A 17313-nucleotide genomic window follows, 5' to 3' on the forward strand; every position below is an offset into this window, starting at 1 on the left:
ATTTATTATTCTTATGAGAAAAACCAGCATTTTCCTGCTTTTGTTTCTATGTGAATTGAACTGTTATCTTGTGAGAGATGCCTTTCTTAGGAAAGATGTTTAAATGAGCCCTTGGAGAGAATCAGAGGAGTCTGATGGATGAACTGGAAAGATATTTACCAGACTGGACTCAGTGGTCTCTGCTCTGAAAATGAATGACCTGAGAATTGGAGTCAGACCTTCCACTGCAAACAGCAATTCTACAGGAAGTTCAAATGGAATAAAAGATGAAGAGATAGTACTCAGGCTGCCCTACAGGAAATAAAGAGAAGAAACAACGATGTCAGCTTTTGCTGTCAGGACCCCTTGATCTCCAGGAAAGACTGTGATATTAACTTAGAGCAGTAGACATAGACCAACATTATCTAAGGGCAAACTACTGGCTATTATGCTATAAATGAACAGGTTAAAGAAAATCAGTTAAAGGGAAAAGTTAATACTTCCAAGGAACTAGGACTGTATGGTTTTCTAGGAGCAAAAGAGTTGGCTCTAATATTGATGGTAATGATAACCATAATGCTAGCAGTAATACTACCATTTGATTACTCACTATATGCCAGCCTAAGGCACTGTTCTGAGAACATTATGTATGTCACTTAATTTCACAACAACCATTTAGATATATATTGTTATTGTTCTCAGTTACAGGTGGTGATGGGGTTTAGGACATATTATCCCAAAATATAGCACTTTGGCATATTAAATGTTTTAATCTGAAGAAATCTGAGATCACAGAAGCAAGAAGTTCAAGCCTACCTTCCTTCATCATTTTTCCCTAATGCAGGTCTCTCAAAGTCCCCAAGGATTTTCTGACCCTCCCCTGAAACAGATTATAAGACTCTCATGTGAGAGTTTCCCTCCCCATACCTGGAAAAAAGGAATCCTTATCTTCAAAGACACAGAGACACAGAGAAGAATTTGAACATCCAGCTGGCTAAATTTCCTCCAGTTTATTACCACTAGTTGCCCTATCAGTTTTCTTTCTGACTCTCCATCGTTCACCAAACCTACTGTAAAACACTCTGGTTTAACTGTTTCTTTGAATCTGCATTTCCTTTTGAAGGCTCTTATGTCACATGAAACCTATATTGAACAAATTTTTATACTTTTCTTAGCTTATATTTCATTGTAGGAGCCCTGAATTTAGGAGAGCAAAACATTTTTTTCTTTCCCTATGCTGGGAAAATTAGATCGTAAGATTTTCTTGCCATAGCAACCCTGTTAATGAAGGTCAAAACCAAGTTTCAAATCCAAGGTAGATTCTGGATCCACTGATCTTGTTCTATATTAGATAATTGAAGTCATTGGACTTAAAGTTTGGGTAGATATAAGCGCTTTAGTCAAGCAGAAATTTAAAGAATAAGAATAAAATTTCCAGAAATCCAAATCAGTGATTCTCAGCCATGTCAACTTTGCCCATATTCCAGGGTATATTGGCAATGTCTGGAGACATTTTTTGGTTGCTGCAAGTGTGAGGAGTCCTGCTGGCATCTAGGAAGTAGGTAGGTCTACATATTCCCTACCTACAACAAATTATCTTGACCAAAATGTGGATATTTCTGAAGTTGAGAAAGCTCAAACTAAAACTGACAGTGCCAACTACATAATTTGAGGGGCCAGTACAAAATGAAAATGCAGAGCACCTTTTCAAATGCATATTTTTCCTTTGTCTTACCCATTAGGTGTCTTTTGCTAGCTATTACCATGTTTTTGTAGGCACAGGATTGCTGTTTAAGTACCTACAGACCTTTGCAGGCATGCCAGTTCTACCCTGCCGGTTCCAGTCTTGACATGGCCTTGACTCTCCCTTTACCCACATCCAGGTCCTGTAGGGTATGAAGGATAATAGGAGTCACTGGGCAGGGATGGGTAGAAAATGATCAAGAAGCCAGCCCAGGGAGATAGAAAACCAAGGAACTGGAATTGCAATGGGCTGAGGCTCCACGTTTCCAGTATGTGGAAAACATAATTCAAGTATAGACTGATCATGGACTTCAAGAAGGCAACATTACAGTATTATATTTCAAGCATCTTCTGCGTGCAGGTCCCTGTGTGACTGCTTTGACTGATAAGTCATGAGTTCATCCTGTAAACTGATCATGATGACTGGAAAGACTTAAAGAGGTTACTGCATGTTTAGTGTAGAAAGTTCAAGGGAGGAAAAAGGTCAGATAGAAAGTGACTTTATATTCAAGGGCTTACAAAACACAGCAGGAAACCCAAAAGTCTGGTGTCAAGATTAATTCCCATTATGTTTAGAGAGTGTGTCACCAGAGAAGAGCAGAAGACCCTTAGAATGACCAAAGAGAAATGGATAGGAGAGCAATAATGGAAGCAAATCTGGGTTGTTGACAAGCCCATATAGAAGTAGCCCTAGGAATATATCTAACAGCAAACTCTGAGTCTAAGCAGAAACCATAGATATCAGAACAGTTCCAGGTCAAAAACTGGAAGTTCCTGGAAGATCTAATTCAGGGATGGTGTAACAATGGTTTGCAATCGTATTTTCTGGGTGGTGATAGTTGAGGCCTCGGTTGGGTCATTCCATGCTACCATCTGAAATAAGAAAAGCTACAAAAGGGACAAAAGCGTCTGATTCCTTTGGGTTGATTTGATGCTACCAAATATAAAATGCTTGTGTAGTAGTAAGCTGAATAGAAGCCCCACCCCCTGCCCTCTCAAGAGTCTCACACATAAACCCTGGAACCTAGGACTACTTTCTTAACCTTATGATATCAGTAAGCTTACATACCAAATGATGATTCTCACCTACATGCAAGCTGATTGAATCACATGAGTTCTTAAAAGTGGAACATCTTTTTTTTTCTGATTGCAATTATTCAAAGAGATGCAAAGAGAGGACTTGACCTGCTGCTGTAGACTTTGGAGATAGTAGAAGAGAACATAACAAAAGCAATGCAGGCACCCTCTAAAGCTGCCAAGTACAATGAGGCAGATTCTGCCCTAAAGTCTCCAAAAATGAGTGCAGCTCTGTTAGCAAGCTGATTTTAATCCAATGAGGTCATGTCAGACTTCTGATATTCATAAATATAAGAAAATAAACCTGTCCCATTTTAAACCATTAAGTTTGTGGTAATTTGTTTCAGTACCAACAGGAAATGAAGACACATGTACTGAGCTTGCCTAGAATCAGCACTCTGGGGAAACAAGGAATTGGAGAAAATTAAAGACGCAATGAATCACTGAGATAACTGAATCCAACACTCGAATTTTAAAATGAAGAAACCTGTTGTTTAGAGAAGTTAATTAATGTGCCAAACATCATATAGCCAGAACCATATCAGCCAAATGACTGATCTTCCTGGTATACTACCCATTTCTGAATAAAAGAATTAGAAGGAGGTAAGAATAGATGGGAATAGATGCAGCCCCTCATGATATCAAGAGGAAAAGTGTAAGAACCAGGGAGGGAATAAAAAAGAGTGAGAGAAGAATGAATCAAGAGAGGAGGAAATCTGTTTTTGGATCAAAGCAGGTTCTAGTCAGAACTGGGAATGTTTAAAGCAAAGGGGAGAGAGAGAGAGAAAGACAGAGAGAGATGAAGCAGCCCCTAAAAGGAGAGGTAAAGCATGAAAAATGATCAAATGACACAGGAGGGAGAAGCCCTAGCCCGTGTTTCTGCACCATCTAAATCAGAGTGACTTCCCTTTTTGTAGCTGCTCCCAGAGTCAACTTCCCCTTGATAAACTAGGTGGTGAGTCCACGAGGTGACCGGCACTGCAGACCTGTGTATCTCATTAGTTCCATGAAGGACAACAAGGGGGAAAATCTGCTTCCCCTCAGAGAGACTGTGCTGCCCTTAGAGAGTAATTCCACCTGAGCAGCTGACCTGAAATAGACCTTTTTTTCCTAATACCACGTCTCCAAGGAGAGCTGCCTTTCTTGCGACATTCTTTATGGGCCTTCTCTCAGTTAGGAATTAAAAAGAAATATGTCAGATCGAGAGTCTAGGATCAAAGTATAAAACATGACTCTAATAGGCTACTAATAGTGAGAGTGCCATTGGAAATACCCAGAAAAGAGCAAATTGTCAGGATTTAAAAGGTCATTGGGATCATCAATCATGTAAGTCTTGCTCTTGTTTGCTAATTAATTTCTTTTATGGTGAACGAATAACCCGAAAAATCCAGTAGTAGAAATTTTTGTTCAGCGCAGACTCCATTTGTATAGGATGGCATTGTATCCATTTGTTTCCACCTCTTACGATTAAACATTTTCAGCATAGGTATAAATGAATGTACAACATAAATGAGGAAGAAATAAGTCCTATTTTAGATTATGATGATGATAATAGTATAATAACTGTAACTGTAAGGACTCATTATGAAAACTTTAAAAATACAAACTCTTTGTCTTGTGCGTGTGACCATCTTGTCTTGTCCTCGATTTGCTCGTGCCCTACATCTTCCCTTTGTTTTCTATCACCACTCCACTGTAGAATGCTCCAGATGGCACCCATACCACACCACTGGCAGCAGAGGACTACTGTCTAATGCTTCCATTGTAATTTGCAATACAACTTCTTAGAAAGATGGGCTGGGGATATGGCTCAGTTGGTAGAGTGCTTGCCTTGCAAGCATAAGGCCATGGGTTCAATCCCCAGCATCACACACACACACACACACACACAAAAAAAAAAAAAAAAAAAAAAAAAAAAAGCTTCTAGAAAGATAAGTGGTGTCTGCTCAGAGAAAAGAAGAAATTTTCTCCCATTCTCCCCAAACCCCAGTCATCTCCACCCCCAGCCCAGAGTTGACAAACCATCAATCACCTGACAATGAATCATCTATTCTCTTTGTATTCTGGAAGTCTGGTTTGATATATGAGTAAAAACCTTCCCATTCCTTCCTCTGCTTGGCTTCTCTCCAGATTTCCACTGAGTCTACCCACATTTGGGTGCTCAGTGATAAGGTTGGAGATGGCCTGAGGCTCTGATTCAGAACTGTTTCTTTCTGCTTTTTGGGGGGATTGACTTTGGGTTTCCTTTTATGGTTGAACTAGAGGAAGATATCTTCTATTTTTATTACCCTTAATCAAAATGATGATTTGGGGGGAACAATTATAGTTTTGTTTTTGTATACTAATTTACTTTGAGATTTTGGGGGGCTAATGGATTTTATGAAACTTAAAAATTGTTGGACCATGTCTTCAAAGATTGTTTGTTCCTTAAATCTGCTTTGGATTTTATCCAGAAAGTAACCTCACTTAGTCATGATATTATCTGACCATAAGATTTGTCTTGGTATAATATATCAATCAGAGTTTAAGGCATGAAATCTCAAAGGGAGGAAAGGCAATTTCAAGTTCCAGAAGTGCCCCCATCCCTCTCCTACTTCCTGAACCTCTAGTGGGATTGAATCCCATTCCTCCTACCACCTGAGTGTGACCCGTTGTAGCTACTGTTTAGATGTGAATGGACACAATGCTCTCCACAATTCTAAGAGGTCAGCATTATTTTTTTCTCACTTTAACTTATAAAACTGATATAATGGCATTATGTCGGGGTCTTAAGCCCCCCTGCTCTTCTCGACCAGCGACAAGGGCAGGTAGCACTCCCCAACAAGGCCAGACCGGGATAGGTAGGGCCGACTGACCGCCCGCACCCAGCACCCAGGAGGACAATCAGACTCCTCAGGGAGACCAGTCACAGCAGGAACTCGTTTTTTGAGGAAGTCACACAGCTTTTATGTAGGGTGGAGGCTAGGCAGGAACCAATCAGCTTAAAGGTCAGCAAGGCACCAGTGGAGTGTTCACACAGGCGAGAGTCCCATAGGACTATATGGCAAGCACGAGCTGATCACTTTGGCGGAACTGTTGTTAACCAATCCCTGACGGTGGTCCGATTTATCGTCATTAACTATTGAAACTGCCTTTGAGGCCTTGATCTTGCTCACTTGCCAGAGAGTAAGGAGTCAGCCTGAGTTAGTTAACTTGTCATTAGTCTCAACAGCATTAAGATGTTTACTTTATATAAATAGAATCACCTATCAAATCTTTGTCCATTTGTTTGGAAAACTCTTGAACTGAACTCTCCATTATACCATTCACATTTATCTTTTGAAACCTAGAATCTTACCCTTTTATAGACAATGTATAATCCTTGTAACAGAAACCAAAACTCTATAAAAGCCAAGAATAAATGAAAAAAGGCAAGGTAATAATAGAACAAAAAAGGAAATGTAAATCTTTGTAGTTTAAAGACAATTACAGCTTACATCCTCCTGATTTTCCTCTCCCTCCTGTCCATGTCTATTGATAAAGAGACCATGAGGAGAGAAGCATGTATTTCCCCTGACCATTGCAGGCACATCCTACCATTGCCAGGTTCCCCGTGTCAATACAGTAACCAAGTCACAACTTCCTCTGACTATACCAATCAAGTTTCTTTGGAAATGATGTCAAGAACAGTTTCCTCTACTTGCAAACTGTGAGACTAGTAAACTCACACACTGCGTTTCTCACAATTCAATAAGCAAAGAAATAATAATTTTTAAAAAAAGTAACAGAGAACTGTGGAATATGTTACTTAAGCCTTTGAATGTAGGACTCTGTCTGCCATTTCCCATTTCTTAACAAAGATTGTACCATATTAGGAGGGTTTAATAATGACTTACTGAACTGTAGTTATTAATTTAAGATAATAAGGGTAGTGCAGAGAATTAACAAAACTGCCAATAGCTCTTAACACTAGAACTAAATGCCCACTGTCTTTTTCTTAAAATAATAACAAGAAGTATTTTTGCAATTCCTAAATACCCTTGGGTTTGTTAAAGTGGAGAGAGAAATTCTGATAGATGTGTTTGGCAAGAGGCAGTCTTTCCATAAAATTTTCTGTATGAAGATAGATAGTTACATGTAGATCAATGTTTTCTAAACTATATCATTCCTAAATAAATATCTTATTACTGCATAAAAATATAAATGAATTAAGTTCATCATTGAGAACAGGAAATTATTTTACCTCATGTTACTTGTTGAAGATAAAATTTTCTCTTACGTAGCCTCAGTTATTTAAATGCATCTAACCTTACCATAGTTGTTAGTGTTTTCCACAGAAACATAACTAACAGAATGTTTATTTATTATTTATATATTTTATTGGAGTTGACTCGTGTTATGGTTTGGATGTGAAGTGTCCCCCAAAAGCTCATGTGTGAGATAATTCAAGAAGTTTCAGAGGAGAAATGATTAGGTTTCAAGAGTCTTAACCGAATCAGTGAATTAATCCCCTGATAGGGGTTAACTGAGGGGTAACTGAAGTGGTAGGGTGTGGTTGCAGGAGGTGGGGAATGGGGTGTGGTTTTGGGTTATATATTTGTAGCTAGCAAATGGAGACCTCTCTCTCTGCTTTCTATTCATCATGTGGGCTGCTTCCCTATACCACACTCTTCCTCCATGATGTTCTGCCTCATTTTGAGTCCTGAGGAATGGAACCAAACTTCTATGAACTAATACCTCTGAAACCATGAGGCCTCAAATAAACTCTTCCTCTTCCACAGTTGTGCTGGTTGGGTCCTTGAGTCAGCCGTGAAAAGTTGACTAACACAGCCCACATGAGCATTGGGGCTGAGGAGCCATAAAACCTTCAGTTGGCAAGATGAAAGCCTAATCCAGGAAAGGGAAGGTGCAGTTATAAGCTGAAAACCCGCAGGCTCCAGACCAAAGGTGTGCTGATGTTTTTGTGGAAGTTCAAAGTAAACAACTGACATCCCAGTCTAAGAGTTAGTCAGGAGGAGTTCCCCCTCATTCATGGAAGGATCAGGTTTGTTTTCTAATTTGGCCTTCAACTGACTGGATGAGGACCATGCATATCCGGAGGGCAATTTGCTTAACTGAATCTACCAATTCAATATTAAACACTCAAATACACCATCACAGAAAAATCCAGGATAACGTTTGATCAAATATCTGGTCTCCTTGTGGCCCAGGCAAGGTAACACATAAAATTAATCCTCTTACATAACTAATTGAAATGAAGAGTGAGAAAGAATCTTTAGGGATGAGCTGATGCATACCAGGCAGAAATCACTTTTCATAACTACAAATTAGGCATAATCTGTGAGTGAGGGAACATCACTTTCCTTAGGAATATGCTCCCAGACAATAACCTCACTTGTATACTGTTTGCTTTAGGCTTCCATCTTTCTGGAAATCAGGGCACCTGAACTATACTAATGTTTGTATCTAGCTCTCATCTCAGTAACTATATTTAACATTTTCTTTCCATGATGGAGAAATTTTTCTATTTTTGCAGCATGTTATGAACATACAGGTTGTGAAAAACCTGGCTAAACAGCTGCTTCCTGTTTAGAAGATAGAAACTGCATTTAAACTGAATTTAAAATGCCAAGGAGAACTGCTCTCAGTAATGATGCTGTAACTATTTTTGTACATTTATAGATTTATATTAGTTAGTTTTCCTTGTGCTTAAAGAAACAATCCTCTCCCTTATAAATTTCTTTGTCCAAAAATTAATTTTATGAGATAATCATTTTATATGGAATTATTTCTTACCTTTTTTTCTTTTTAAAAGAGAAAGAATAATCATATTTGCCAACATGTCCTCCAGTTATTAAACAAGTGAGTATGACAAGAACTCAAAGTTAATCTCAACTTGGTCTCAGGTCACCCTTGTTTGTGCTGAGACTCTTTTAGAAACAGTAACTGTCATTTTTATCTGTATCAAATTCTGAGCCATATGCTTTGCATATCACTGAGGTCACAGAAAAAATATAAGTGCTCTGAGATCACATGGTTAGAAGGTGGAAAGGCAAACCAATGTTAGGTAGTTCTTCCCATCATGCTGGTGTTCTAAATATTCTAAGTTTAACTTGGAGTTTACATAGATGTGTTGATCACTCTACTCTGACTGAGATCATAGTCAAGAGTCCCATTTACAGATAGCTTTTCTTTTCTCACAGTCTAATATACCAGAATATTTCCCTTGCAAAAACAAAAGCTTGAAGATATCACTTTCAATTAGGAATTTGCTAACAAGTAGAGTCCAGAAAGGTGAAATACTGATTCTGGGGCCTAGTGGACAGAGTGATTTGAGTTTGTAGGATGACCTAGCACTGCAAATAGTGGTCAGCTCAATTTATTCAGAAGAGAAACCATAAGTATGTGGTCACAAGTATAGACTGTGAATTCACATTGCAAATGCTGGTTCTGCTACCTTCTAGGTCTCATTTAATCTCCCTTTGTACCAAACATTGTTGAGTATTATTTAGAAAATATATTTATATGTAACATGTAATGTGTACAACTTTACTAACAAGAAGAGTAGGAAGCTCCTGAGCACCTGCAAACTCAAATCACTTGTGTGTGATGTTTGCACCAATTAGACCATAGTACATTCAAATCACACATATCTACAACTTTTTTCTTATCATATTCTTAAATTAATTGGATATCTCTGTACTTATTTTAATAAATAAATTCCATACATCTAGTAGGTAATGAAGTGAGGACCTACTGTATCCAATCCATTGGTCCTATATTTCCCCTTAAAAACTTTATCTTAATTGTTTCCATCTATCATATAGGAATACACAATTGATTTATTGAAAAACATTGACCTGGTTGTTGTCTGTTTAAACATCTCTTAGTTCTAACAATGACAAGGTCAAATAAAATCAGTGCATAAATATCATGAGAGATGTCATGCTGCATGATTTGAAAATCAAATTTACTTTCACCTATTGCAAATAATCCCTTTGGCTGTCTCATTATATAATCTTCATTCTACGTCACTATGTTGTACTTATGGGAGAAACATTGAAGAAAAGACTTGGACTTACGCTGATGTTTTCATCAGTCATTCATCACCATAATGAGTAACCAAAACTCCTTTGAAAATAATATATCTGGCATTGCTTATATTCCAAAGCATTGGCTTCTTTTGTAACACATTTTGAGAGGTATTAATATGAATGGTATGCTAATTTGTCTGCTTTTGACCTAGAGTTTACTTAAAACCCTAGAGGATTTTCAAGAGACCACTGCTTCATTAAACTAACTTGCAAAGCAAAGCTAACTTTAGCCTTTTATTTTATTAGAGGAATTAATGTAAAAATGTATGTGAACAGTGTATCAACATAAGCTCTTTATCAAGTATAGTTCAATGTAAGCATTAACTAAGGTATGGAGTAGTGGTTGAAAACTGGATTCAACAGTCCTGAATTTAATTCCCAACTTTACTGATAACTAGTTGTGTGTCCTTAGGTATGTTATTCATGCTATTTTTTTCCATAGGATACTTAGTCAATTTCAGTAAATGATGATGTTACCTATCACATTAATTATATGTATATAATGATTAAAGTTTCTAGAACAGTTTCTGGCACAGAGTAGATTTTTTATATATAGTTATTATTAACTGTGTCATTTTTTCAGAACTTGGATTCATAACAAAAACTGTGTAGAGAAAAATATAAACAAGTACTTAATTTGAAAATTTTCTCTGAGGGTAATTATAATGTTTTGGTATGGGGGGGACATAGTTTTTTGGTGAGATAGTTTAAAATATGCAAAATATGAATCTTTTAAAATAAATATTTATGACAGATTTCACTGATTGAGTTTCATGCTAAATCCTGTGGCTATGACAAAGTTCTTAATCTGATACAGTTATCATTCAGCTTTTCAGGCAGAAAACATTATCAATCATGACCACAAGTGTCCTCCAATAGTGAGCTGTAAGTGATAGTGACAAAGAGATTGAGAGGAAAGAAGTCATTATTAACTCAAAGACATGATGGACTCAAACATGGCTTTTAAGAAAAAATGGACTTTAACAGGTGAATGGTTAAAGAAAAGGTGGCATAAATACACATTGGAGTTTTATTCATCCATGAAGAAAAATGAAATGATGTCATTTGCAGAAAAATGGATGAACTTGAAAACATCATGTTAAGCAGAATAAACTGAACTCAAAGGTTCAGGGTGACATGTTTTCTTTCATATGTGGAAACAAGAGAGAAAAAAGGAAAAGAAAAATCTTATGAAAATTGAAGGGAGATCAGTAAAAAAGAGGAAAGGGAACAGGGGGAGGGAAGAGGACAAGGAAAAGGGAAATACTGGGGGATGATTTAGGTCAAATTATATTGTTATATTGTGTGCATGCACAGATATATAACCACAAATCCCACCATTATGGACAGCTATAAGGCACCAATAAAAATCTGGAAGAAAAGAAAAGGTGGACATTTATAGAATTTCATAGAAATTCATAAGATTTAAAAGTGTGTGGTTAAACATGAATATGAAGTATAAAGATGAGAATTTCTAGCATGTCTTTGGGAAACAAATATTCAACTTTTAAGTTGGAACAGAGTCCTTATAAGAGAGAAGAGGTTGAATATCTTCCAGAGTTCTTGTGCTGTAGGAAAGAAATATAATGTAACATAATAGATGAGCGAGTGATATTTAGGCAAGATATCTAAATTGAATTGTACACCCAAATTTAAAAATGCGAGAAGACAAAGTTGTATAGTTATAAGTAGCCTCTCCATGGATTTCTCTATAATTAATACTATTTCTATAAATATTATTATTATTATTATTATTATTTGGTTCTGGGGATTGAACCAAAGCTGGTAACACTTTGCCAATCAACTTCAGCATCAGTCTCTTTCTCTCTCTCCATCTTTCTCCATCCTTCTCTCCCTCTCACATACTCATTCTTTCTTGCTTTCTTTCTTTTTATGGCTAAATGGTCGCCTACTAGACATCATATAAAGAAATTATGTTATCTACATTTATTACCAAGATGTCAGCTTCCCCCATATACATCTCCTATCATCTTTTTTGCTCATCACTAAACCCTTTACCAGATTCCAGAACAAATTACTAATTTAAAGAATATAAGGCTACTTTCATTTTTACATCAGAGGACCTATGTCTTACTGAAAAATTTCATCAGACGGTTCTCTTTTTTCCACTCCGCCATAACTCCATGCTGGAGAACAGATCTTCTCTAATTACCTTTCCCTCCACCGCCAACGTGCGCGTGCGCACACACACACATACACACACACACACACACACACACACACTCATTGTTATATACACCATAGCCCTACTAGCCCTTTTCTCCTCGTTTCTGACTTTTCCACTCTTTATCACTCTGAAACATCCAGGTTCCTCCTTTAATGGAGACTAGGTGCCTTCTTCCTCAGGACTTCCAGTTGCCAGCCTGACACCCAGATGTTACATGGCACCTGCTATCATCTTGTGGGGCAGTCACAGCATTTTTAAATGAAAGTTGGCTCTTCTCTCTTCCTAGAAATTTTTGTACTAGTTATAGAAGAGAACCAACATCCTCCTTCAATTAAGTTTGCTAGAGTTTTGATATATCCCCCTCTGCAAATTTAGATGTTGCCAATGTAATAGTATTAAGAGGTGGGGACCTTAATAGGTGAGTAGGCCATGAGGAGTCCTCCTCACTCATGATTGGCTTTAAGACCCTTACAAAAGTAACTTCAGGCAACATTGAGCTCTCCTGCCCTTCTGTCTGCTGTCGTGAGAATACAGCGTTTGTTCCCTCCAAAGGATGCAAAAATTAGGTGGCATTCTGGAAGCAGAGAACAGCTTCATCAGACAATCTGACCTGCCTGTGTTTTGATCTTAGATACCCCAGTCTTGAGAACTGTGAGAAATAAATCTATGTTCTTATAAAGTATACAGTATCAAGAAGTCTATTGTCACAACACAAGGGACAAAGACAAGGTTATATACAATAAGTACTCTATTGCTATTAAAATAAGGCAGAGAAAGAAACAAGGAAATTTTTCATGGCAAGTTAAATAAAAATTTTATGTAACTATGAATTATATAACTATGTAATTATATATGTGTAATGAGATTCCTTTTTGTGTAGAAAAAAATGTACTCATAGAAAAATAGCTGATAGAATTTACAACAAATAGTAGTGGTTATCATTGTGAGAATGATACAAAGGGACTTTTATTACTCATACTTCTGAATTGTGGGGAATTTTTATAATCCACATATGTTAATTTTATAACAATACGCAATTAATGTTTTCATTTAAAAAACTAATCAGGTTACATTCATCTATTTTTACAGCACAAATGTAGTATGTACTTATTTTTCAGTAAACTAAAGACAATGCCATACTATTGTGTGTACAAGAAATACCAGTTTCTGTAGGAGGTAATTAAACAATTTAGCTTCCAAGCTGCCCCAGAAATAACTATTCTGTATACATTTTACTAAAGCAATAGTGGTTTTGAGCATTTAAGTAACTTCTCCAAGGTCACAAAGCTGGTAAATAGTAAAGAAAAATCAGGTGAGATAGCCAGGATTAAGAGTTTTGTTGTCGTTGTGGATTCTCTCTTATTTAAAAGATATTACTCAGTCCAAGATGAAACATATTTTTTAATGAATCTGTTAGCTAATCAGTATTTATTGTTCACAATACAGAAAAATTCCATGGCTAAGTAGTGACAGCAGTCAATGTACAGAATTTTAAGGCATATCTAGGTAAATTGTATGGCATCTGCCTTACGCAGTTCATTATGTCTCTTGGATTGTGTCACATGGAAATTTCATTTTGTGAAACATGCCATGGAATCAGACCCTTAGGGATTTAATGCTACTAAATGTTAGAGTGGGTCTTCAATTTGCCAATTTCACATAAACCCAATGAACTGTGTTAAGAATCCATGGAGAATACATTGGCATTATCAGGATCCACTGTGCTGTACAGTGTGCCTGGATGGTATTCTTGTCCACACTGAAGTTGAGCCAAAGTGGAATTGATGACTGTATCAGAAAAACAGATATTCCCATCATTGTGTGGAAGAAACTTGATTAAGAGGCATATAGGTCACAATGTTTAAAATTAAATTTATTTTTACTGATATAATAAAACAAAAAGTACATTATTTATGGGGTGCATATTCTGTTATGTTTAAATATGATTATAGCTTTCTCTTCAAACATTTGTCATTTCTTTATGGTGAAATCTTTAAAATCACTTCTAGTTTTTTGAAATCTATAGTACAAATTGTTCTCTTTAGTCGCTCCATTGTGCCATAGTGTACCAGAAATTCCCATATCTATCTGTAACTTAGTACTCAATGATAAAACTCTCCTCATTCTTCCTTTCCTCCCTGTTATTACCAGCTTCTGGTACCCACCAATCTACTCTCAACTCCTATGAGAACCACGTGTTTAGATTTTACATATGAGTGAGATTATGTGGTATTTGTTTATGTGTGCAGAGATAGGATTACCAGAGTTAAAGGAATCAATGCAGTAAACTTTTTTTAAAGTATGGAATAAACTTGAAGAGCAGTATGATAACCATATAAGAAATTTCTTTGAGGAATAGTTACATTTGTGGTTTTGTGGAGAAGTTGGGGCTTTTGCTTTCCTTTTTGTTATTGCTGATTTTAATTTGACCTACCCTGCCCCAGTGGAGGAAATTTCAAGATAATTAGTAATAAGGAAACAGCTTCCTGGACTGCAACATCTTCGCCACCTGAAGAGACTTTCATTGAAGGCAAGACCATAAGGGAAACAGGACCAGAGCTCCCTAGTGCGTGTTCATAGACACTGACCAGGCAGCTTTGTGAGAACAGAGACACAGCACACTGTGCTGCTCACTGACAGTGCACTCTGTGCTCTGTGGGGTTCATGGAAGTTAGGAGTCTGCAGCTGAAAGGGATAAGCTTTCTCAAAAGTTTCTAGAAATACTTAGAAAAATATTACATAAGATCAAAATAAAAATATTTTGAGGTAGGTACATGGAGCACAAAATGAACTCCCAAGAAACTTCTAAAGGGACAGGGATTTGCATGTCAGTACTAAGCCTTAAAAAATATCAGCTTCAAAAACAGGGCAAAAGTATCTACACTTGAAATGGTGTGATATTCTCATCAAACCAGAGAGAGTTAAATGTATGAATACCTGTCTGTTAACATGAGAACAAAACAAAACAAAACAAAACAAAACAAAACAACAACAACAACAAAAAACCCCATAAAAACCTTGTAAACAACTCAGGAACTAACTGCCTATACTTGAATTAACAACAACAACAACAACAAAAAGGTAGAAGTGTGCAGTTTTAACTCATAGTAAAATAAAAGCATAGCTGTTTCACCACTTTCCCTTGGTGACTAATGTTAAAATTGGATAGTTGATAAATAAAAAATAAAATACCACTGGTGATTTAATAAACAACAACTAAAGTGGAGTTGTGCCTGGCCTATAGATTCACAGAGCACCCTTCCTAAATTATTTGAACACTTCAGCATTATACTACTTCTGTTGGTGGAGAAAAAAATATCCCATGGACCATAGTTGTCTCCTATGTTCCATGCTTCTGTGTTGATAAGACAGACTATTATAGGATCTCAACAAAATATGTTAATTCACTTCCTTCCCACTGAATAGCAGTGGTTTGTGCATGTAACCTACAGTATCAGCGGTTTACTTTTTGTGTTGCCACTAAAAAGTGGCAAGAAGAGCAGGGAGCTCCCCTCATTGCTAATAATTTTTTTTATGCTTTCTATAAATAATTTTAAATACAATTAGTATTAGGAATAATATTCTCATCTATAAAAATTGAAAATGGATTATACAATGAGAAGACACTGGCAGTGTACTCGTACCACTTTGCACTGACTGAAGTTCAGCTCTGAATGAGACTCAAAAACTCTTCCCACATCTTTGGGTCTTCCTGAAGATGTAACACTGGTCACAGTTTTGCTGTTCATTTTTGGCACCCTTTGGAAGTGTGTTGCTTCAACCACTACTCTGACTCCAGCAGGTTGCAAGGCTTCTGTGATTGCCACAGCAATTTCCTTCATGAGGTGCTCTTGAACTTGTACTTTTCTACTTTAGATTTTCACAATCCTTCTAAGTTTCCTAAGATCAAGGATTTATTTGCTAGGAAAATAACAGATAGGGATCTTTCCATCAAATGGAACTAGATGATGTTCACACATAGAAAATGTCTATGTCCTTCACAATTGCCATATCATCATGATCTTCATGAAATATAGCATGGTTAAAGACATCTGAGAGTCTCTTGGTAGCCCTTGGTGAAGAACTGCATGGTCACAGATGCCCACCAAGGCCACTCGAGGAGCCCCTTCCAATGGGGATCTGCACTCAGCCAGTGCAGGTGCACCAGTAAACAACCACCAGGTTGGAAAGGTTCAGCTAGTCATCCTCCACGTCCCAGGGCCCCTGATCCTTACAACAATAGGCGGACTGGGGGCTTGGTCATTGGGACTTCTCTGCTGACAGGCTTGACCCGGAGCCACAAAGCCTCCTGCTTGCAAAACCCATTGGTATTCTGGCTCCTGTGACATTTCTGCCACACTTCTGAGCCCTTGTCTTTGGACTCATAGCCACCTCTCCATAGAGTCCCAGGGCACTTGAGAGACTGTAAACTTTGCAGACTGCCATGGGCAATGACCAGTGACCTGAGTCACCCAAAGAAGGTAGATGATTCACCAGAGACATATATTGAGTCAAGGGCAGCTGCAGATTCCAAACAGGCTGTTTTTGAGCTCATCTGTTTTTTCTTCTGTTTAATCTATCTTATTGATGCCTTCTACTGTATTTTTAATTTTGCCAAAGGTATTTTTTCAACTCAAGAATTTCCATTTGATTTTTACAAATTGCTTCTTTTTATTATGTTTCTCTGATATAGCATTGAAATGTTTGTCAGCATTTTCTTTAAGTTTCATTGAGTTTCTTAAGGCAGTTGTTTTAAATTTTCTTAGCGTTCTCCCATACTGATGACTTATTGGTCAGTTTCTTGCACCTTATTTTGATTATTAGGCTAGGTCATGGTTTCCTTTAAGCTCTTGGTGCTTGTTGGTGTGTTACATCATTTGGGCAGAGATGTTTATTTCAGTCTTCCTACCCAGGCTTTGTTCTGGCTGTCTTACTAGTAATTTTAAGCACACAGCTTGTTTTTTCTAAGACTGTAGCTACTTCCATGACTTCAGTACTGGATGTTGCCCAGCTCCTGGTTTTCTGAGGGTCTACTGTTAGTGTGTTGTCACTGTTTCTGCACTAAAGGGTGATCCAAGTCCAAGTCCAGGTTTGTCCCACATACACTGTCAGTGTGTTGTTATAAATGAAGCAGGGGAGTACCAAAAGTGGTCCATCTCCATAAGCCCCTCCTTGGGACTGATATAGGCCCAAATGACTTCTCCACAATTCCAGGCTGTGCTTAGGCACTACAGGATTTGGCCCACACTGGGA

At 37.4% G+C, this 17313-nt stretch overlaps 1 pseudogene; it reads right to left on the reverse strand.

Moving 5' to 3' along the window:
• Positions 1-15724: 15724 nt before the first annotated feature.
• Positions 15725-16409, reverse strand: LOC124993727 (GTP cyclohydrolase 1-like; annotated as a pseudogene).
• Between the last annotated feature and the right edge of the window lie 904 nt (positions 16410-17313).

The sequence above is a fragment of the Sciurus carolinensis genome, chromosome 9 (assembly GCF_902686445.1).
Source record: "Sciurus carolinensis chromosome 9, mSciCar1.2, whole genome shotgun sequence".
NCBI lineage: Eukaryota > Metazoa > Chordata > Mammalia > Rodentia > Sciuridae > Sciurus > Sciurus carolinensis.